Source organism: Anser brachyrhynchus, assembly GCF_964034855.1.
Source record: "Anser brachyrhynchus genome assembly, chromosome: Z".
NCBI classification, from domain to species: Eukaryota; Metazoa; Chordata; class Aves; order Anseriformes; family Anatidae; genus Anser; species Anser brachyrhynchus.
Genome location: NC_137697.1, coordinates 8034647 through 8058596, shown reverse-complemented (window position 1 = coordinate 8058596; position 23950 = coordinate 8034647). Strand labels below are relative to the sequence as shown.

At 37.8% G+C, this 23950-nt stretch overlaps 1 protein-coding gene across 29 annotated transcripts in view; it reads left to right on the top strand.

Moving 5' to 3' along the window:
• PRLR (prolactin receptor) overlaps positions 1-23950 on the top strand; it is a 167072-nt gene that overhangs the window by 106958 nt on the left and 36164 nt on the right. For 2 of the 29 annotated variants that reach the window (XM_080572578.1, XM_080572583.1), the window contains exon 3: positions 22875-22956. The exons of 24 other annotated variants lie outside the window; for them this stretch is intronic. The gene's annotated coding sequence lies outside the window, so the exon portion shown is untranslated. Of the gene's footprint in view, positions 1-22874; positions 22957-22993; positions 23193-23950 lie in introns of those variants that run through there. 3 more of the 29 variants (XM_080572582.1, XM_080572584.1, XM_080572573.1) reach the window with 2 other exon arrangements.

Genomic DNA, 23950 nt, shown 5'->3' with positions numbered 1-23950 from the left:
ACGAGCAGCTTCCACAAAAGCTGGCACTCAGTAGGGACCCAGGAATGACACACGTTTGCCCCTTTCCAATTCTCGTGTTCTGTAACCTGGTTCTGTTGCCTTGTGCCTGCTGCTTCTGGTATTTCTAGAGGGCAGAACTGGAGCTGCCCTATCTTCTAGAGAACACTGCAGACCTGCCTTTAATTCAGGTCATGATACACTCACCCAAAGCCAGGACTCCCTTTGATGGGCAATGTGATATTAGTGTTTGAGTGAAGAGATTACACATGCAGGCTGGAATGCCTTATAAGAAGAGATGGCATGATATGACAAGGTCCCTGGCCTCCATGTGGGAAGATTCTTTGGAAAAAAAAGTACTGGCCAAGGCTGCCAGTCCTTGTTGTTCTAATCAGCCTCCTCCACTTGGCCAGAGCATTTCTTGACAGCCTTGCATGTGTGTACTTGCTAGCACACGTGGTTTTCCGTAATGGCTCAAAGCACTTTCAGCAAGCATTACAATGGAGATTTCTCTGTAAGAGCATGACTAGGCATGACACTGAGTTTCTGTCCTGATCAGGGCTCTGCCCCATCCTTTGTGAAGTCCATAAGGACTCCTTGTGAGCCATGGTCTACTGCATTGTCTTGAGATTTTTGTCCCTTGTGTTAGGTGATAATTAGACATTATGAGAGACTGTAACTCTGTTCCTTTTCTTGGTTGGATCATTTTTTTCAGACAGATCCTTCAGAGAGAAGGGGGTCTCTTTGTATGTGGTCCAACTAACAGGCAGGGTGGAGGCCAGTGAGCTCAGTAGTGTATATACTCGTTCCCATGAAGGGAAGGGATGTCCCAGATGAATTAATGTAACTTTTAATTTTGTCTTGTTGTTTCTGAGATATAAACCTAGATGGGCTCATGGCTAGAGGAGATGTTGTTGGAATAGTGGTGTACCATGATAAAGAATTACAACAGTTATGTGAATAAAAGTTTTGCCACTGCCCTCAAAGGAGTTATCTACAGGATATATTGAAGGCCCTTTCTCTTCTCCATCACATTATGGCAACAAGTTTAGGCACAGTTACAGGGTCTGTAGTTCTCTCCAGAGTGAGGACCTCTAACAAGAATTCTTCCTCCCAACTCCTCTTCCAGTTGTCCCTATCCTCAGATTGTGATAGTCATTGTTTCTTTACTTTTATCTTACACTGGTATCCAGTCCATTTGTGGCATATAGGCAGTGATGCCCATGTAGTAGGTAGCACTTTTGAAAACGTGATCTGGTACAAACTTTTTAAATAAAGTAAGGAAGGTACCATACTCCCCTTGGATTCACGCTGCCTTTGCCTCCAACCCAGAAATGATGTATTGCACCGTGTTCTCCATTGTGCAGGAGGATGCTATGGAAAGTATAGTAAGCACTGGGCACTCACGAGGTTTCACTGTTTTGCTGCTGTCAGGGAGTGTCTCGAATGTGCAGAAACTTGTCTCTCTTCTGAATATGACTGCCAGAATCCCTCTGGTACTTCAGATGTAGAAAAGGACTGGGCATTATCCATTGCTTAAAGAATTTCTTCTCCTGCTGGCAGCACAAAATGTTCCCTTTTTACATAATTATGAAACTCTCTTATGTTTATACATAAGCAAAGAATTATATTCATTTCTGACAATGAACAGCAGGCCTATCCACTCTATAGATTGTTTTACTGCTCTTCTTTTTCTTTCTTTTTTTTTTTTTCTTAAATCAAAACCTTATCCAGTCCCTCTGTAAGCTTCCATTTAGTTTGACAGACTCTAGGCCATTAATCTTTCTGCTGTGGTCTGGAAAACATCTCCAGACTCCTTTCCAGATGTTTCGTTCACTGTCGTATCCAAAATGTGCACTTTGTTGGTGAATCTAAAATTTTAACCCAATCATGGGTACTATTTTTCATGGTACTATTATAAACTGCATATTTTCCAATACTTGCAAACAATGCATAAATGGCTTTCTTTGTAAAATTTACCAATCTGAATTTCCCAGGATGTTTGCTAAATTTATTCTCCCTCACCACCACCACCACCACACTGCTTTTTATTTCATATTAATTTGTCAGTGAGTAGGAGAGGCAATTAACTTGCACTGGAGGACAAGAACTACTTTTAGTGAGGGCACGTGTATTTACTAAGGAGGCCTCTTTGGAGCAAGGCCACAGCACCCATTTTGAAAACTCCTCGAGCTTTCAGTCAGACAGTAGCTGTTTTGCTGTGTCTATCAGGGAGTCTGCAAGATTTCTGTATGTCTTTATGTGGCACATAAATGTTCATTTCGTAGAAACTCAAGTAAAAACATTAGTTTTTATCCATAATCTAGAAGTGTGCTCACAGATCTGGCAACTAGACCCTGAGAAATACCCTGGTATCATATGCTCAAAAAGTAAGGCTTATTTATTTTTCAAGAGCTTAGTCTGTTTGATTTACTTCCCTGCACCTTCAGAACAATGGAAACTATTTCTGAATGCTGTAAGACATTCTCGTCTCCTCCATAACAGCACCTCTGCTTTGTTAATGGGTTTTAGAAAGCTGTATGTTCCAAGCAATGTGTAAATAGTATATGACATGCTAGTCCATCTTTTCAGTTGCTGTAGCAACATCACACTAAACTATGCATTAGTCAGTAGTCCAGTCCAGCAACTGTCTTGTTTCTAAAGCATGGTTTACACATTATGAACATGATTAAAAACAAATGCTGAAACAGATAATTGACTTCATAAGCCGTTCCAGCTGAAGAATGTACATGAGAAGGCCTTACATTGATCGGTTGTAGAGCTGAGCCTGTAGATTAAGCTCCATACATAAAACTTTCAAATTTCCCTCACTTCCTGTTTGTGCAGGCGGTTACACATAACATTTTTTATATGAAGAAAAAAAAAATGCTTCAAAGGTAGGTAAAAGCAGAGAACTAGTAGTTCTTTGTTATTCCTTAGGTATCTGTTCTGTATCAGAGATACAGTCATAGGATGCTGAATTTGTTATAGTCCTTTCGTTTCTATATATAATATAGTACAGATTTTAGGAAAATTGAAGAGAGGGATTACACGTTAAAAACGGCTATCAAAACATCCCTTCTGTCAGAAATAACATGAGATATTAAGGAGCAGTAGTCGGGAAATAGAAAACAAAATTTGAATGCTTAAATAAGTTCTAGATAGAAGGGGCAATATTATCTTTTAAATTTTGTTATGGTCAAAAAGGAAACACTCTTTACATAGAAAGCTGTGAATATCATTTTATTATAATAGAAATCCAAATCTCAAAGTATTCTTATTTGTCCTTACCTAATTGTTACGGAAAAAAAAAAAAAAAAAGAAAACAAAAATAAAGAGTACAATTTAAGTCTCAAAAATATTAGTACAATTAAAATTGTTTTGCACGCAATTCCTAGTATATACCTCTTTTTCTTTGCTGTTATGCTCATACCTTTGCTGCATCCCTGGCTGGTAAAGTCATCAGTGCTAGTCTATCTCAAGCAGAAAGGAACTGGGGAGCACTGTAGGAGATCAGAAATGTTTTGAGTCTTTCACTGACACGAGTCAAATGTTGATGGTGGGATTACTTTTCTTCTTTGGCAGGAGAAATATGATATTGATGTTCATGGTTTTTTTCTTCCTGTTCTCTGGGATACACTCTGAGCCACTGTTACATATTTGCTAATGCTCTGCACCTTGCTATTTATTCATCAATCTACAAGTTTATGTTACATCCAAACACATGGTGCATTTTTACATATTTTGAATACTGTTCTTCATTCTCTTCATTTCAGCTCAGTGTAGGCATTCTTTAACTGGTCGTTGCTGAGTTGTTTATAGCCCCTGGGATCTCAAGTGTCAGCTTGTCCTCCTTTTCTGACCAACCCATGCCTATACTCCTCCACACTGCACCATTATGTTTTTATTAAATATTTCATTGTACAAGAAGAGTTACTTACTACTGCCATATATAAAAATGATGGTTATACTAAAATAAGTAAAAGTAAAATAAATTAGAAAAAAATGTTACTACAGCTAAACCAGAAAAAAAAAATACAGGCAGACCAAGACAAGTTCAAGTAAGAGTGATAAGCTTCAGTTGTGAGGACTTGCAAAGCCAGTACAGTACTCAGCCCCTTACTAGCAATTGCAATAGCAAGTTTACAGAGCAACAGGACTACAGCAGAAGAAAGCTACATGTTTAGAGAAAAAAAGAAATTTAATTTTAAGTAGTTTGGTCTTTGCCCACAATATGACAAGTGCTGGGATTTAAAATATGGTGAATTGTGTAAGGGAAAAAAAAAGGTGGGAAGTCTTACATTAAATCAATATTTGGAAATCCAAATGCTGTTAATCTGAACTGACAAGAATTTTTTATTTTGCTTGTCAAGTAAATGCAAGATAGCTGTGGCAAATATTCAAAGTGTTGCTATTCTTGAAAGAAAAGATTCAAATCTGTTGCTCATGTGGTAAATTTTTACATAAGTAATCCTTCCATAGTTAACTTTTCCGAATTATGGTTCGTCTGAGTGAGAAAGAGGTGTATAATTTGACCATAAAATGAAAACGAACATGAAATCTAAAAAGTTGCTTGAAATTACACTGTAATTAGCAAATACTTCCAGTCTTACTTTCAGGAATGACACTGAATGTGTAGATGTGGCCACAATCTTCAGATCTTCTGTTCATTAATTTCTGACTAATAGTTCCCTTTTGTTGCATCACATTTTTCTTCCTGTTTGAGGGCATATCCGTACTTACTATGTGAGAATTATTACCATTAAATTTGGCACAAGTTGTAGTGAGATCAGGGGGATATTTCTGGTCTCCTGTCAAACTTTTTCTTTAATCATGCAGGTTTTCCATAAATGCCATTCCATGGAAAACCTGTTAATTAGATCTTTGTGGGTTTTTGATATTTTGCCCAATGAACCAGAAAGGTACTCACTCAAAGTCAGATGTACTGCGTGCATCTTCAGCTGTCTCTAAATTCAGTCAGAGTTTTCTGCGTGGACAATGCAGAGCAAAAGAAGAGATTAAAGTGTACATGGGATTGGTATAGCAGGTCAAATAACTCAGTATTTAACTTAGAGGACTGCTTTCCATATTTTTATTACTGGTCAATGTTAGAGATAAGATAATGACCTAGATGAAATTCTGTCTAACTAGTTAGAGAAAATCCATAGATTTGCAAAAGAAAAATTTATGTGAATATCTTACTTGATTTTTTTTTTCTGTATAGTATTTTAAGTGACTGATCAAAACTAAAGTTCATTATTGCGGACAGAGAATCATAGAATGGTTTGGGTTGGAAGGGGAACCTTAAAGACATTATATATATATATAATTATATATATAGTTCCAACCCCCTGCCATGGGCAGGGCCACCTCCCACCAGACCAGGTTGCCAAAAGCCCCATCCAACCTGCCCTTGAGCACTTCCAGGGATGGGGCATCCACATCTTCTCCAGGCAACCTGTTCCAGTGCCTCACCACCCTCTGAGTGAAGAATTTCTTCATAATGTCTAGTCTAAACCTCTTTTACTTTAAAGCCATTACCCCTTGTCCTATCACTACACCCCCTGACAGAGTCCCTCCCCAGCTTTCCTGAAGGCCCCCATTGTCCACCCAGCCTGTATTTGTGCTTGGGATTGCCCCAGCTCAGATGCAGGACCTTGCCCTTGGCCTTGTTGAACCTCATGAGGTTTGCACAGACCCACCTCTCAAGCCTGCCCAGGTCCCTCTGGATGGCATCCGTTCCCTCCAACTTGTTGGCCACACCACACAGCTTGGTGTCATCAGCAAAATTGCTGAGGGTTCACTCAATCCCACTGTCCATGTCACCAACAAAGATGTTAAAACAGCTCTGGCCCCGTACTGACCCCTGAGGAACACTTCTGTTTACTGATCTCCGCTTGGACATTGAACCATTGACTGCAGCTCCTTACATCCAACCATCCAGCCAGTTCCTTACCCACTGAGTAGTCCATCTGTCACATCCACGTCTCTCCAATTTAGAGACGAGGATATCATGGGGGACAGCGTCAAATTCTTTGTACAAGTCTAGGTAGATGGTGTCAGTTGCTCTTCCGCTATCCACCAGTGCAGTAACCCCATTATATAAGGCCACCAAATTTGTCAGGCAAAAATATACTTTCTTTGCAAGTTAACTACAAGGTTTAATTGACTTATTTGTCTGTGCTTACCAACTGCTGTTTTCATTTCTGTACCCCACTTCTACTAGTGGAAAAATTGTGAGGTGGCATTCACAGACACTGCAAATATTGAACTAAAAATTAGAAATAATTTAAATGAATGCTTTATAATTAAAAGGGAAAAGTGGAGACACAAAAGTCTTTTATTTTGGAATTTCTTTTATTTATCTTATTCAATCTGGAGACATTTTCAGGATTCATGGAATATTTTAGTATTTAATTTGGTGTTTTGCATTAAAAGTGGATACTGACAATGTCATAGAAGAAATAATTTTGTAATTAATAAGGTTTCATTTTGAGTCTGAAGAAATTGAATATGCATATTCACCATATATATTGCAAATATTTTTTTCCTCTTTAATATCGAGTTGACATTTTTTACTCACAGTAACACAGATTTTGACAGAAGTAGTTACTCCAGATAGTTTTGCAAGATTTTAAGTAGTCTTACAGGCATCTTAGGCTTGTTGCAGTCTCATTGGCATGGTATGTCCAAGCTCCACTTCATGCAGTTACTATTTTGTTGTAAGAATACCTCAAAGCCAACTCTTCTTTTGTCAGAAGTAGATGTAATAGCTAGCTTAATTGGAAAGACAATGGACAAGATGGAGAATCTATATTCTTAATATAGAACTAGAAGTTAGATTTATTTTTTTTTACTGTTTGAATAAACTACTATTAATAACAGTTGTTTTCTTGGACAAAATGATGTTGAATAAGTCTTAAATTGTCTTAAGACATTTTGAAGACATGTACATTTCAGCCAAGCAGTATCATAATTAAGCTTTTCATCCTTCAGATCTTAAGATCAGATATCCTGATCTTACATCACACCAACCTTAATTATCAATATTTTAGTCAGGATCTGTATTTTTCCCGGTAGTCTCATTATTAGGTATCAGTATAATCAAGCAGAATAGAACAGGATACCTATATAAATTTAAATTTGGAACATTCGTGTTACCAGGGACCAGTTAATTGGCTTTAGGCAAGATAATAAAGAATTTCTACTAGTTTTAATAATCAATATGATACTGAATTTAAAAATAACATCCAGCAAGTAGGGGAGTATTGCAAGCTTGTGGATGCTACCAGGAAGAAGCAGATAGAAGTTAAGTTGGAAAGCAATGTTTATGTCTGGTAGGGTCCGTTACCTCCAGATAGGAGTAATCTTCTGAACTATCTCATGTAAGATTTCACATGGTCCATAGGTACCTAGCATGGCAGTCATGCAAAATCAAAGCATATAAATCCAGCATTTGCAAAATCTGTCAGGTTATTACATTTTTATATTGGACGTTCCCTAGGTGTTTAAGCTTAGGCTTCTGCGTGTACGTCAGTGGTATAGCTAGAAAGAGTGGCTCTATTCAGCATCATGAAAACACGCCTTATAAATACCAACTCTTCTTCATTCCTTCTTTTCCCAGCTATGAAATACATTCTTTATTTAGGAGTGCTCCCAACATGCCCCAAAGGAATTTGTTGTCCTTTCCGTGAAGTATGAAGATTATAACTTGGGTCTTATATGCAGAGGTATAATGAGACATTTTGATAATTAGGTCACAAGTCTTCTCCCTCACGTACCAGAATACATGGGCTCTTCCTATGGCAGCCCAGCTGCCTTTCTAGCTCCTTGCTGGAGATCTCTTCCTTCTGGGTAGCATTAACAGCAAGACCTGCAAAAGGAGCTTGAGCCACATCAGTATTATGCACCTGTTGAGTCTCTTTGTTGTTCTGCTCTTGCAGCTCTTCTTCTACTACTACAGTGGAACAAAATAAAAACTTGGGAACTAAATTCCAAAAATCTTTTGGAGAAATAGGACCTGGAATTTCTTATCCAGGCCCAAACTTAATTAATATCTCATTTTCTTCAAAAGTGAGTGAGATCCGCTTTGTCAGCCAACAAAAGCTCTTTGTCTCATTGCTCTGAAAGAAGTGGTTGTTATTTTAATTGAAGCTCAGTTACATATTCTGTATCAGTAAGTCCTAGTTCATCTCATATTTATAATCTTGTTTAAATAAGACCAAGGTTAAAAGGATACCGATAGGCATTTTTCCAATGTTTTTAAAAAGAAAAGGCATGGTTATTTTGTCTCTAATGATGCCTCCTTTATTTTTAAGTAACCTTTTTTCTCTTGGCAGCTTGCCCATACAGTTTGCTTTTTATATATTCTGTGCCAGCACCCACATAGCAAAGAAAATGTTTGAAAGTCGGTATTTCATGATAATAAAACTAGAAACTGTTACCTCAAGCTGGTTCATTCATAAGTATTGTATTCACCCTTTTGTCTAGATTCAGAGCTGAAAGAGTTCCTGCATTAAAACCGTACTTTTCTGCATTAAAATTCTCTGTAGTGACTTTTTTGAGAAAACAAAAAAATAATAATAATAGCTGAATGGGTCAATGCATTTGTGACTGAGTCACAAACTGTAGTGAAAAATTTCCTGGAAATATTTTTGAAATTAAAAAAAAAAAAAAAAAAGAATTACTACTTGCAATAATACATTCCACTTTTTAGATATTACATTTTTCAATGTAGTAGTGCAATTTTCCATTGTGGGAAGGACTGAAGATTTGCACTTAACAGCATTGAACACTTTGATGTTTGGATTCACTTTTTCATGGGCATTTTGTGGTATAATCAGTCTTGGTTCTGAGTTTCAAGTATGCTTTTATCTGCACCTTCTTCTTCAAGAAGTCCTTCCTAACTTATTTTCTTCGCAGTTTTCCTCATAGCTTCCTTAATTTGATCTGCTGTTTTTCTTTCAACTTTGTGTTTGTCTACATAGTCTTTCTTTGCCAATAAGGCATTAGGATACCAAGACATCACAGTAGTTTCTTCTCATTCTGACCTTGTTTATTCACATGACCCTGTTACAGAGCAGGTAGGTCTAAAAGAGCTTGGATTAGCAATAGCAGACAGCAGGATGGCTTGTGACTGGCAAGAAGAGTGTTTCAGTGCTTTTATAGACACAGCAGTAAAAGAAAATAGTCTCTTTGTTACCTCAAGGCTGCAGAATTTCTTGTAAATGTGCTTTATGGTGGTGGTGTACATAAATATGAGGGCTTCTTTTCCTGGATGTGTAAATCATTAACAGTATGTGTGGTCAGTAGTCAGCTTACATTTTAGGTAGTTCTTACTTTTATGACGTGGTTACAGAACAGCGTAAAACTGGTAAAGGTTCAAATTCATCAATACCTCGTATTTAGCTGCAAAAATGGCATCAGGAAATTTCTCTTTTATATGTACAATAATTGCTCAAAATTACTTTTTTTTTTTTTCCTTGTAGACAAATTCTGCAACTGAATAGCAGCCCATGCATAAGAATCTGCTTAAACGTATCTTCTTTTCCTGCTTCACTCCCTCTTCCTGGAGTCAGTCCACCCAAGCCCTGTATTTTCTTAAAGAAAATTTAAACTGCTTTGTCCTCAGCCTTGAGGTGATACAATCGCGCTCCAGTTACTCATACAACCCCTCCCTAACCTGTGGCTCCATTCTCTGCCTTTTTTGTACTATCATTAGTCAAGGTTATTGTTCTGTGCCTATTTCTATCAAATGTGTTAAGTTCAATGTAAACATTTTTTTTTTCCTCTTCACTTCCTTAGTATAAAAGACATTTGAGGGACAAGTTAGCACTTGATCTAGCTGTGAAGTCTTGAAATTATAATCTTGAGTTTTGTGATACTCAGGTTTACTTCTTTCACAGAGATTTTTATGGTGGAGTCTCCAAGTTAATTTCCAAAAGTGCTTTTATCTACAGCAACTTCTTCTGGAAGTTCTTCCAAACTTCTTACTAATTTATGATTGTCTGCTTGAGCCTTCTTAGTTTGTAAGGCATAAGCCATAAGAATGCATCTTAACCTGAAATGTGAAAAATAAAAGATAAAAATGTAATGTTATAAAATTGTTTTTATTGGAAGCCTGTTTAAGAATATTATGCAGCCAAAAAAAAAAAAGTTTAAAATAGTTTGCATTACTTCATTTTCATCCTCCAGAATCATGTAAATATACACCAGCTTAAAAATAAAATGGAAGAAAGACAGTAAAGCAAATATTTTTCAAACTAAAGGTTAAGTTTTCATTTCACCCTGTTTGTTTTTTGTTTTGTTTTGTTGTATTTTGTTTTAATGCAGAAAGCAACATAATATTTGCCTTGCAAACTTTGATGATGAAAGAACATTCCAGGTTTTGTTTTTGGCCACATCCAATGCATCCTACTTACTACATCTTCATAGGAAATGAAAATAACAGTAACTTCCATACATTTTATGACATCTGAGAGAAATTCTGAAGTTATTATGAAACTTGGGGTGGGAGATTATCAGTTGTTCTTACTATTTTTATATATTGGAATTACCTCAGTGAAGTTGGAATCGGCTGCCTACTATAAGGGATGTATAATGTCTCTCTGTATTTAGGTAAATAGTGGTTTATTTACCTGATAACAGGAAGCATCCGAAAAATTATCCTGGCTGATGCTACAGGTTCTTCTAGAATCTTTGCAGAAAACATAGAGAAATCCAACCAACAAAACGAAGAACAATTGTGTAGATACTGGCATTCAAAAACGCAGAAGGTAGATGCTTCGAGAGAGGAATCCCAAGGAGCTACAAGGAGTAAAGGGAATATTTTACACTACTGGAATGTTAAGTAGTGGGACAAACTCCCATAGCTAGCTAAGATGAAACTGTCCTAGGACAGACAGCTGTGAATTATATTAAATGTTTTCATATTTTCTTTTGTTTCTATTATTCTCATGCCATCTGAGTACAGATGTGTTTAGATGCCCCATGTGCATGTCGGTCTTGCCATAGAGAGGCTTTATTCAATCTGTTGGGATGGCTTGGAGGTCAACAGTGTTCACAGGAACGTAAAGCTGGAGCCTCCATTTTGTGTGTGTCCCACCAGCAGCCCATAAGCAGGTACCAGTCACAGAGCAAGCAAAGCTGTATCACTTCAGGCTGGACAGACTTGAAGAACACCACAGCCCAATATACTGAATCCCAGCTCAACAGTCAGGTGAAGGGAAGACTCAAGCAGCACCAGGTTACTCACTTGGTATAGAATATTTTTAATTGTTAAATAGGTAATGCTATGTGAGTATGCAAGATGCTAATGATTATCTTTCCATTGAGTTGAGCAGTCTCTGAAATCAGAAGAGACAAAGTCAAATGTAGAGGACTTTGTCATTCAAGTGAGATTCTAATCTCACTGTTTTTAGCTTCAGGTCAATTTTAAGTTTCATTAGATTTGGATCTGGGCTCTTACTGGTTTACTTATTAGAACAATGGAGAAAGACTAAGAATTTGCATTTGGATTTTCATTTCTGCTGTATATACACAAAAAGAAGGAGATGATGATTTTATCTTCAAATCAGTTTTATAACTGAAAGCGCTACTGGTGCCCTGGTGCATTATCATATTAGAACATTTATGAGCCCATTTCCAGATTGTTTTCACATACTCAGCATGGGTTTGTTTAAAATAAACATGTTATATTCCCAGTGATATAGAAATCCTTATGAGTCACTGTGCAACTTTTTTTGTTTTTCTGAAGTGTTCACAAGCTACTTATATTCTGCAGATATGTTGCATGAGAAAAATGGCAGTGCACTCCCCTTGCAAGTAAAAAATTGGTCAACATCAGCCAAAATTGCAAAGCTTACAGCACATAAGCACATGCTCCAGGCAAAATAAAATTGGGAAAAGCATATGAGAATCGCAAAAGCATATTATATTTTCTGTGGTGAGTAAAGGTGCTGCCTTTTCTCTACACATAAAACTTTATTGTATCCCTCCTTGAGGAAGTAGCTTCAGTCTCTTGCCATAGTAAACAGAATAGTGTACATAATCCCAGGGCCATGATACCTTAAGCTTCATGATCTTAGCAAATGAGGACAACTGATTAATAATTAATTATTGATATAACTCCATTCACTTCAGCAATTTCAAACCTAAACATTTTTTGTCTAGTAATCTTATTTGACAGGCAAGCAATCTTGCTGTAATAGGCTTCATTCTTCCAATGCTGCCCAGTTTAGTGCAATGCTAATGCTGCACGGTAAATTGTCTCTTATTCTGCAGCTGTAGTGATAAATGAGCACTTGCAGAATATCTGCATCTTTAGGGAGTAGGACTGTGATGTTCAAAGGAATGGGCTGAACCTAGGAACATGCAGCTTTTACCAAAATGACAATGAAAAATTAATTCCTACCTATATTGGTCTCTTTCATCTGAAACAACCAGCAGCTGCATTAAGCTAAGCTCTTTCTAATCTTGCAAACTTTCAGGAAGTACTTTTTCCATAAGTACGAAATGTTCTTGAACAATTTACTTTGCATGCAAAGTTTGAGAGGTTCTGTTTTAGCAGTTAGTTGGCAATTTTTTTTTGTGCCCACTTATTCTCATGTAATTTTTTGAGTATTCATCCTAAATTAGCTGGGAAAGGCTGATAATACTGTATCAGTCAAAATATAAAGTCTTTCTTTTCTGAGCCATAGTAAAATCCTTAATTTCAAGACTGTTTCACTACCAGCCATGTCTCCTGAGACCATAAGAGCCAAGAAAGTGATCTGCTTCTTTGCTGAACTCCTGGTACTGTTTAGCACGCCAAACCCCCAAGACCACTTAGTTTAATTTGCAGCAAGATAGGTTTCTAATTGCATCCATACTATGCATGAAGAGAGAGTTGATCAAAATGCTCAATGTAAGAAGGCCTTGCAGAGGGATCTAGATAGATTGGAGCATTGGGTGATCATCAATGCTAGCCAAAAGAGGAGATTCTCCCACTATACTTAGGATTGGTGTAGCCTCACCTTGAATATCAGGTGCAGTTCTGGGCTCCACAATATAAAGAGGATGTTAAGGTCCTTGAAAGTGTCCAGAGGAGGGCAACAAAGCTGGTATCAGGGCTGGAAGGCATGTCCTGTGAGGAGAGGCTGAGGACACTTGGGTTGTTCCATATGGAGAAAAGGAGGCTCAGAGGTGGCCTCATTGCTGTCTACAACCTTCCTGAGCAGGGGAAGAGGAGAGGGAGGTGCTGGTCTCTGCTCCCTGGGAACCGATGACAGAACACACAGGAATGGGACAAAGCTGCACCAGGGGAGGAGGTTCAGACCTCCATGAGGATGGTCAACCAGTGGAATGGGCTTCCTAGCAAGATGGTTGATGCCCCGTGCCTGTCAGCTTTCAAGGGACATTCGGACAATGCCCTCAGTAATGTGCTTTAACTTCTGGTTAGCACTGGTGTTGTCAGGCAGCTGGACTCGATGATCTTTGTAGGTGCCTTCAAACTGAACCATTCCAATTCTGATTCTAATTCTCCTTTAACTGTTGTGTCAAAATACAACATGCCAATTATTTCTCACATACCTGTTTTCAATATTTTGGTCATTTTTTAGATGTGCTTAATATTGCAGTTGACAGTTTTTTTGGAGCTAATGAAAGTTGATCTCATTTATATAACTCATTCCAGAAAAATTAATCAAAATTATTGTTTCAAGTTGAGACTGCTGTGAAGAAACAGCAGTAGCTTACTGGAGTTCCTTTCTATGATCGATGAGAATTTTGTTTCCTTTTGTAGAAATATACATGTTCATATTAAGTTGCTGCTGACCTCCTGTTTTTTTAAGTAAGTTAAATGCATTTTTCATTTTTTCCCTGCGTGCTGATACTTAGCCAATTTGAGTGAAGGAACTGCAGTTTTTAGTTAGTGCAATTTTCACTTGCTTCTGAGAGCGAGAAAGGGCAACAGACATCATAGTAACCTAAATGACTGTGCAGTTACTGTATAAGGAGGTCAGCCTGAAATTCAGATATGTGCTCCAGGAGAGTAAAATTTTTGGATAGCAACTGAAGAGTAACAGGACAGTAGAGCAGTGGACAAAAAGGAAAATATGGTTCTGCATTTTCCTGATGGCAGCCTTCCAGTATCTTTAAGGAGCTTATCAAGAAGATGAAGCCAGGCTCTTGCCTCAGTATATGGTAGGACAAAAATTGACAGACAGATTTTGGAATGAGAGAGGTTTCAGCTGAATATAAAGGAGTATTTGTTCACCTGAGAACAGTCAAGCAGTGAAACATGTTGTCCCAGGAAGGCTGTGCAGTGTCCATCCTTGGAAATTTTCAGCCATGAATGGATAAACCGTACACAGCCTTGTCAGTTCTCATAGGTGACTGGTTTGAGTTACCTCCTCTTTTGGTGTTCTTCACTAGCAGTGCCCCCAGTTAAAAGTAAAACTGCAGTAGCTTGGACCTGCCCGGTCTTATCAGTCCTGGCAATAAGATTTAACTGCTACCATCATTCAGCTTAGTGTAGTCAACACATAGGGGAGAATAGGTGGATACAAGCGCTTCCTAAAAATAAACCTTGCAGATATGTTTACTACATACCGTGTAGCTCCAAATGTTCACATAACTTCATGGAATTGTAAATAAACATGCTGTATTTGGTTTTCCACTTTCTTAACTTAAACAGCTGTTGTATGTCTAGAGTTAAGGTCAACTAACTTGGCTTTCTTACTTGTGTTCAAGCAAATACCACTTATTTGTTCTTCCAGACTGATTTTTGAACGTTTCTTTTGAGTGGAAAGTTAAACAAAGATATGCTTCTGCATGTCTAATTTGAGAAACATGGATAGTTGGCAGATTTCGGTCTCCAAGGATGGTGACTCCACAAGCTCTCCTATGCAAGCTTTCATGGTTTAATTCAAAGCTTATGAAATACCAATTAAATTGCTGAGTAATTAATTTCTCTACAAAAAGAATTGCAAAAGAGATGTTGCTTTCTCCCTTTTCTCCCACAACTTCTCTTCTTCTTCAGCCTCCCCTGCTTTCTGGATGCATGTGCACGCACACACATGCACATAACAGGTGATGGAAAATTTTCCTTTTATCTCTGTCTACCGTACTTCTCCTGACTACTTCAGCTACTTCTCTCTTCTTCCTTTACAGAATTCTACTCTTGATCTTTTGTTCTCCCTCCACATCTTATTCTGCATAATCTCATCTGAAAAGATAACTTTATCTATCCTCTTGTGTTGATTACCCATGAATCTACATCTCCAAAACTTTCCCTTTGCCTTTTAACCAAATAAAAATATTGGCCAGCCTCTCTGATGTTTCTTTGTGAATTTATCACCAGCAGACCAAGCTGGACATGGCTCAAGGACAGTTCTTGATCAGTCACCCAAATCCTTTGTTTTTCACTCTCTTTCTTAGCTACTGTAGAAGACAGAACCACCCTGCCTCTTAAGCAGCAAATCACTTTTGAGATCTGAATTCACATCCAGGCTGTCTTGCAGATTCTTCTGTTTTGCTGCTGTAAAATATTGTGCTTTCTGCTGACTAGATCTCTTCTTGTATGTTACACTAAACAACCTCAGAAAAATAAAATCAAAACCATTCTAAAATTACAAAATAATCATTGGAGATTCTGCTGGATGAAACTGCTTTTTGTTTGGTTTACTGAGGAAGTGAGGCTGACTGATCTCATAATTTATAGTCCCTATTCCCTCCAATAATGTATTATCCTGTTGCCCAGTTTAAATCACATTTAAAAGAGGATAGAATTACCAAAGATAATGGAAATGTACAGTTTTTTAATGAAAATTGCCAAATGAATGGAGAAGAGAGAGACCCTAATTAGTGCACCTCCTTATGTTGGAGGAACGTTGTGCAGAATTTCATTAACATTACATTCCACTAGGCAAAAGCCAGTTGGACAGTCAGCATGTCTCCTATAGAAGCCACCCCATGAGCTCCATCCTTTCTGCCTGTTGGCCAGCAGAGTACCATGGAGGACGTCAGGAGGAAGGAAGCTGGTATTACAGTGGAAAGGTGACACAAAAGAGAATCAGGCTTTATTAATTCCACTGCTCAAAGAAGAACATGTTTTTTTTCCGTGCTGTTCTCTGCTTTAATCGTGTGTTATTGCAACGTTTTAGAACTTAACTCCTGTTGACTCACTATTGCAAAACTGTTTCTGAAAGACTTTTTGTTCTCTTAGAAGTACAGACTTATTTTATTCAGGGGCACAAAGTGTCCACAAGAAATGGGCAAGAAATATTTGGTGCAACTGAGGGGATAAAGGAGAAGCAATGTCTCTAAGGCACTCATCACACCCTGGCACTACTCAGCAAAGGTGTAAAATGGAACTACTTGAGAATAATTTTGCTTCATACCAGCTGTCTATGACTCAAACCTCATCTCCTGTCTTGAGAAGGATGGAAAAAAAATCATTACAAAATCCAGGATAAGAATTGTCTTATTCCATTCTTCTATTGTCATAGCTGGCACAGAGCCCATCTCCCCAATTCACGATGTCCTTAGTCAGGTACTCCACCCAACTATATAAGTTTGTACTACTTTCATCTTATAAGTCAGAGGTTTTGCTGGGTTTTAATGTCAATCACTGTCATATAATTAAAGCTGCAGGAAAAAACATAGGCATTCATATTATATAGGTGCTAAAAAGGACGAAGAATTATGTTCCTCAGTAATGCGAAATGTGCTGTCACTCTGAGCTTTCGGTAAAGTGATAACTATTAAAGTGTACTAGGATGTAATTTCAGTGCGATCACTCAAAGAGAAATACCAGACAACCTTGTTGGGGATTACCATTCTGCATAGTAATGGGGGGATAGGAAAAAAAAAAAATAAGAAATGACAAAGTATTTATTTTCCATGCAGTTAGCCAAACACAAGCAAATGAACTTTCTGAAGAATGACAGTGTGTTCCCAGGTTGAGAATTTATATGGTTTATTTAATGGTTTGGCTGTAAAGTCAAAAATAAAGTGGTTTGTAAAGGAATTCGGTCATTGGCTGCTGCTCTTGTTATGAGCACAGCTCCTCTAAAAAAGAAGTCAGAATTTGACTAATGGAAAAATATGATATAAAAGAAAATAAAAAGAGGTTCAGGATTAGAACCAGAATTTCCTGAACCTCAGTGCCAGTTCTTATACATGTTCACCAGTGGAAAATGAGCATAGCGGAGCTCTAGCGCGAAGTTTATTTCAGAACTGGCCTCATAATCTCTCCCTAATAAATGGAATTAGTAATATATTTTAGCTTTGTTTTTGGAATGTTGTCCTGAAGGGTCTCAAGGGTAAAGTATCTGGAGTGTTGTGTCCACTTCTGGGCTCCCCGGTACAAGAAATACATGGACATACTGGAGTGAATCCAGCAAAGGAGCACCAACATAATTAAGGTACTGGCATATTTCTTGTATGAGGAGGGGCTGAGAGTGGTGGCAGTGTTCAGCCTGGAGAACAGCAGGCCCGGGGGATCTTATCGATACGTATAAGTACCTGATGGGGGGAAATAAAGAAGGTGGAGCCAGGCTCTTCTCGGTGGTATCCAGTGAGAGGGCAAGCAGCAATAGGCACAACTTAAAGTACAGGAAATTCTCCTTAAATGTAAGAAAAAAAACTTTTTTACAAGGGCAGTAAAATGGTTGAATTGGTTGAGAGGTTGAGACTGTAGAACAGAGAGGTTGTAGAGTCTCTGTCCTGGAGATATTCCAAATCCAACTAGAACTGATGCTGGGCAGCATGCTTTAGCTGATCCTGCTTCAAGCAGTGGTGTTGGACTAGACAACCTCTGAAAGTCCCTTCCAGTTTCATCCATGCTGTGATTCTTTGCAATTTTTTCAAAATTCCTGCCACTTGGATTTTTTTTTTTTATTTACAATTATTCATAACTAAATTGCTACTAGCAATATTTCTGCCTTCTATCTAAAGACCTCAGTGTATCTTGGAAATTCATTTTATCAACATAGAAATTATAAATGTGATTTAAAAGATACACATCTCAGTGAGATTTGGTGTCTGCGCATTTTGCGGGTGTAAAAGAGGTGTCCAATACCAGAGACTAAGCTGTCAGCAGGGACAGGAACAGAGCTCTGGAGCTGAGTTCTAGTTCTCCTTCACCAGCAGAACATGCACATGCATCCCAGCACTTCTGTCTTTTCTGCCTCTGGGACACTATCTGGAAGGTTTCGTGTCCTCCATGATTTTCCACCCTTGAAATATATTTCCTTCTCCTATCCACAGATTTGTACATCAGAACATATGCTTTCACTAAGGAAATTAAATATAGATTTAGGTCTTAAGTAGCAGCGGCAGGTCTCCAAGATGAAAGACAGCTTGCAGAAATTACTCTGATTTTAACAGTTATGACCTGTATTACTGAGAATTTTTGTTTTTAAGATAATGATATTAGCAGTGCTAGCTGTACTTCCTGCTGATTGTTTGCTTATACAACTGATGCATGTAGCCCATAATCTAGAGTATTTCTCCTGTCATGGTACCAAAAGCATAAATCATTTCCTACCATTTTAATTTCTAGTAATGGACTGGTTATACCTAATTACTAAATACACTGAGTGGCAAAAATGTATGCATTCAGTGTAATAACATTGATTTAATATCAGAGTGTGTACTGGTGAATTCAACCCGATAACAAAACTGACTTTGAGAAGCTGCTACTATACCTTCCAATTCCTGCAGGGGGATGCTTGCTTCTTGAAGAATTTGAGCAAAGATTGTGTCAAAGAAGGAATTAATATGTAAAATTTTGCAGTAATTCATGTCTATTTAGTTGCTACTGTTTTAAGACTCCACCTAATGTAGTATACTTCACATGCAGCAGTTCATATTTTGTAGGTACTGTATGAAAAAAATCCTGATATGCTATGATACTTAGCATTACAGTTAAACAAAGCAATGTGCATTTCCCATTAAATTCTTCACAGAGGAGGTTGAGATATATTGGAAAGGAAGTTCAGATCAATAGGACTCTCGAAAGAGTAGAGAGTTTCATACAGATAGCTTAGTAAAGGACTAAGGCAATGTGCTTTTTTTGCTGAGCCATGTGAATTATGAACATATCATTCGTAGAACTTATGCTTGACAGTAACACTGAACTACAAATCTGACCAGCCTGTGAAATTCTCATTAGAGTGAGTTAGTTTTAACAGGTGAAATTATCACATATAGATGTAAAGAAAATACAGCATTCATGGTATCTTGTGCATATGAAAATCCATCACAGGGAGAAATAGGATAACAAGTGATTCCTGAAAAACAGGTGGCCTTAATATCATGTTCCTCAGTAGGAGAGTCTTGCCTTTACCACACAAAAGATCGTAAGACTGCTTTCTTCTTGCATCTGGCTATTTGCACTTTTCCCATGAATACATAACTGACATACGATAGAGCTTTAATACTACGCTAAAAGGAAATCTACATGCTTATCAAGTCTTACGAAGTATGTGCTCAAATTGTGATTCTGTAAAATGAATCACAGCATTTGTTTATGCTTTTGAATGTTGCAAATGATTTGAAACCAAGAAGGTGATTTGGGATTGAGTATTGGAATTAAAAGGAGCAAGCTTAGGTTCATAAACAAGTGTTCATCCTAAGGATAAATGTTCACACTTTGTATAGCAACATGGTTGTTATTGTGTATATGTTTATTTGCAGATGCTCTGCTTGTGTATGCTACTCCACACACATGATTGTGAAACTATTCTAGGTACACTCAGGGATAAAGTAAACAATCTTTCTCATATCAGAGCTTTTGAGAAGTGAAAAAGAGCCAGTGACCTTTTCCTTTCAGCTGCATCTCTGCATACTTAAGAACTTTCAAGTACCAGTTTCACCCATCAAATAACTATTTTCTGTTTGAGCAATAAAAGAATTGGGCAATTATACTAGAGTTGGGAACTGAAGTAGAGGAGTACTGGAGGAGGAGTGTACCAGCAATCTCTCTTAAAAAACCTATCCCCTCAATTTGGTTTTCATATCAAAGATAAAACACGGGTTTGAGATGTGGATAAATGGTACTGTGCTTATTTAACCTTCCATCACTGGGGCATTGCTAATCTCTTGTCTGTATAGGATGCTACAACATTCAGACTGAACTTACAGCTTCTGTAGAAGGACGATAACATGAGGTTTATGGTTGTGTTCAGATCTGTATGCCCGTGGCTCTCAATTTGTCATTCTTGGTACCTTTCCTGAATAGCTCACAACATAGTCTGGAAAGGACAAATAAGATCTGCACCAGCGTGTTACTTCATTGACAGTAGCTGTCTGAAGCAGTTTAGGAACATAGCAGAGGTGGCTGTTGAACTAAGTATGTTCATAGTGTGTTTTACTCAGCCGCATTTAACTATGAAGAAGAATAGATCTGTGGTACTAAACAGCTCGTAATTTTTCTACCAGTCAGCATGCTTCAGAAAAGATAGCTATGTACATGAAAAGTAGGCTAGCAAATGTTTACAGGCAGCTAGGGCTCTGAAAATGAGGTAAATATCAGCTTGATAAATCTGAGCAAGAAAAGCAGAAAAGCAGTACACTGAAAAGCTCCATATAATCCAATGGACTTCTGTGACTCACTTGGTGTATTTATTTCTAAAATATGTGTTTACATCTAAAGATTTCTAAGTGTGTTATTCACCCATTCATATTGTCTGCAACTAATTTGCCCTTTTAAGGTCCTATTTGCACCATCTTGAAAGACTACCCTGAGGCAATCAAAAAACCTGTTCTTCATCCAGATAGCAGCTTTACAAGCTGAGTCTCCTGTGCTCTCTGAGCTGCACTTGGGACAAAACTCGAGGGGGGAGGAAGGAAAGGCGCCAGGGGCCTCTTTTACCTGCTTTCCTGGCTGGGTCTTAGGGCATTAATAGTTTCTGTGTACTTGAGATGCTTTGATCTGACTGCTGAAGATAGCCACCCAAGAGTGTTATGTGGGCAGACGTGTCGGGATGTACCCATCCTTTTCTTCTGGAGGGGCCCCTCTTCAGTCTGAGGGGCCCAAAGTTTTCATATGGAAGAAGACCTTGAGGGAGACAGAGGCCTGACTGTTCAGGCTCAAGGATTCTGTCATGTCCCTTTAAACAGTCTGCATTGGATTTGAAAGTCTGGTACCAGTGTCTACCAAACAGTGTCAAATCATGTATCGGACATAGTTTCAGTGGAGCAAATCAAGGATTAAATGAAAAGAGCAGTTTAAAACATGGCTGTGTTATTCTTCAACATATTTTCCGTTGGCATTACACAAAATATGCTTCTAAGTAGGATGTGCAGCCAAGATGCAGGCATAAGACCATAAAAGGCACCACTAGAAATGCAACATGAAAAGATGCAGGTAACAATAATGACTGAAGGTGTGGATCCAAGTTTCAATAAAAATTACTTTTATATCAAGTGAAAAGGTCAGTCTTTGTGTAAGCAAGGACTTAAAAGCCTGGGCTGTGTTATTACGTAAAGTAAAACCGACAGTTATGGCGTTTTTTCCTCCTGCCATTTCTATGTGCTTAAATGTCAGCATAAGGTTTTTATTTCGGGAATTATGGAAGCAGTGTTGTGGATTAAACACAAAATGAATTTTATTACCATCTGAAATATGACTGGGTAACTATGGTTGGGTAATAAATGTTGATTGTAATGGGATATAAAACAAAGTGGGCTGATGTTAATTACAGAGGCTAATGGCTGATTTCCAGTGGTCTAAATTACCATGCTTAAAATTATTTCAGCTGTTAGTAACATTTACTAGTTTGCTGCAATTTACCATGAAATCCATTATACCAAGGGCAGGCATGAAGGTTCCTACTGCTTATGCCCTCTCTTTGATTCCATGTAAATATCAAATACTTCTAAAAGAAATGTCATTGATGCTTCAGGTTTATGACCTTCATACTTTCTCTCTCCTTTTTTTTTCTTTTTTTTTTTTTTTGACATTTTTGTGAGGTATCTTTTATCCAAATAAAGCATGTGGATCTGACATTTCAGATGCTTTGATATAAAAAGCCATCTTTGCCTACCTGCAGTTCTCAGAACTTTTGAATTTCAGTCAGTTTTCTTTTACATGAAAATCAGATCATTTTGCTTGCAAACAGCTCTGAAGTGGCCCCTCTGATACTCTACCTTCATACATTCCCCCTTAGCCCTAACATGGATGGAGGTTATATCATGTTGAAGAAGTATGCCATTTTAAAGGGAGAGAACTCCAGAGCTGACTCCCTTGTTCCAAGATGAAGTCATGACCCTGTATATCAGTGTATAAAAACTGATAATTACAATGCACACCATGGGTCCATTCTGAGACTGAGTGAAAAAAAAAACTCACAGTCACTAAATCAAGTCACAGTAAACAGTGAATCAAGAACATTTACTGAAAAATCAGATGTAGCCTGATGCATTGATACATGCTATAGCCAAAAGCCCTTCATTTCAGTTGGAGTTTTTTTTTTAATCACCAAATAAAACAAACATACAGAAGAAAAGTGTTAAAATTGATTTTACTTCAGTAGAATGTGTATTTTTTATTCTATGAAAGCTTTTCTTCTCCAAATTCTGCTTAGTAGCTATTTCTTCATTATTTAATCAAGGAATGTACTAACTCCACAGAGGAATCAGGCCAACTGAAACATCCGTGTTAAATCTAATTTGACATATTTGCTATTACAGCAGAGGTAAGGGAGAGGCTTATGTCCTTAGTTTGTTAAAACTAAACACTATCCATAGCCTGAAACCTAATATTCTGTTTTTAATTATTCTTTATTTATGAAGCCATCTGTTTGCATTTGCTGCGCAATGACGATGCCTCTGTCTTTGCAAAATGGATTTCTTCAAGTAGTTTCTTGGCATGTTTCATTTTTCCCTGTCAGGGATGCAAGTATCACCTGCTAGAAATCCATTCATCAGTAGGTGACACAGCACTGTCCTTTCAGCTTCTCAAGAACAGAACGAGTGAGTTAATGTATGAACGGGTTAATGAATGAGTACATTAATGAATTTACCTTTAACCTCTGGAGATTGCAGTGTAAGTTTTAATTCTGTAAACAAGTACATAAAAGTCTCACAGCCTACAACCTCAGGGTCATTTCCTTATTCTTACAAAACAAACGAAGAATCCAAAATACAACTCACCATGTCTGAGAATCTCCAAGAATAACAGCCTGGGATGAAGATTGGGGGTAGATCAGGTCAGTGCTATACTTCATTCAGTTTATCATGCAGAAATGAGAAGGGAAATTCATACTGCTGACTAAAGGGTGAATTCAGTTCCTTCAGAGATGCATATCTTAGCTTTTAGGAGTTCGGTATTTTCTTCCCTGCAAACTTGTAATTAAATAAAGACAGTTTTGCTACAAGCTGAGCATCTAGGTGCAATTCAACAGGGTTGTGATACAGCAGTATCGATACTTTACCAGTCTGGCTCTCTGGGAGCTCAGAGTAATATGAACATTTGATTTTCTGTAACGAGAAATTATGTGGTTTCTACTCACATTAGGGATTAACACCACCTATCTAAACACCTGCAGAAAATAATTGTATAAAATGTGTTAAACTCTAGTCTATTTAGGATTTAGGTACTGGAGAATATCTACAAAATTCCAACAAGATTAGAGCTAGGCGGGATAGATACCTCCCTGCATATCCATGTAGTTCTAATATTAAAGGGAATATAATGCTTTAAGTCAGCAGTGCAAAAAGATTAATGGTTTGAAGCTCAGTAAAATGAAGGTTGAAGGTTAAATATTGTTTTATTCACATTATTGTCAGCTGTTTCTCTCAAATAATTGTAAGAAAAAATTCTCTCCATTTTAGATTTCCGGGATAAGGGATTTCATTACCTTAGCTAACCAGTGTGCCATTTCATCTGCATGTGGCATTAGTAGCCTTTAGCATGCAACTACAAAGCTCTTCTATCAAGTTTGAAGGTTGGGGAATATGTCTGGGA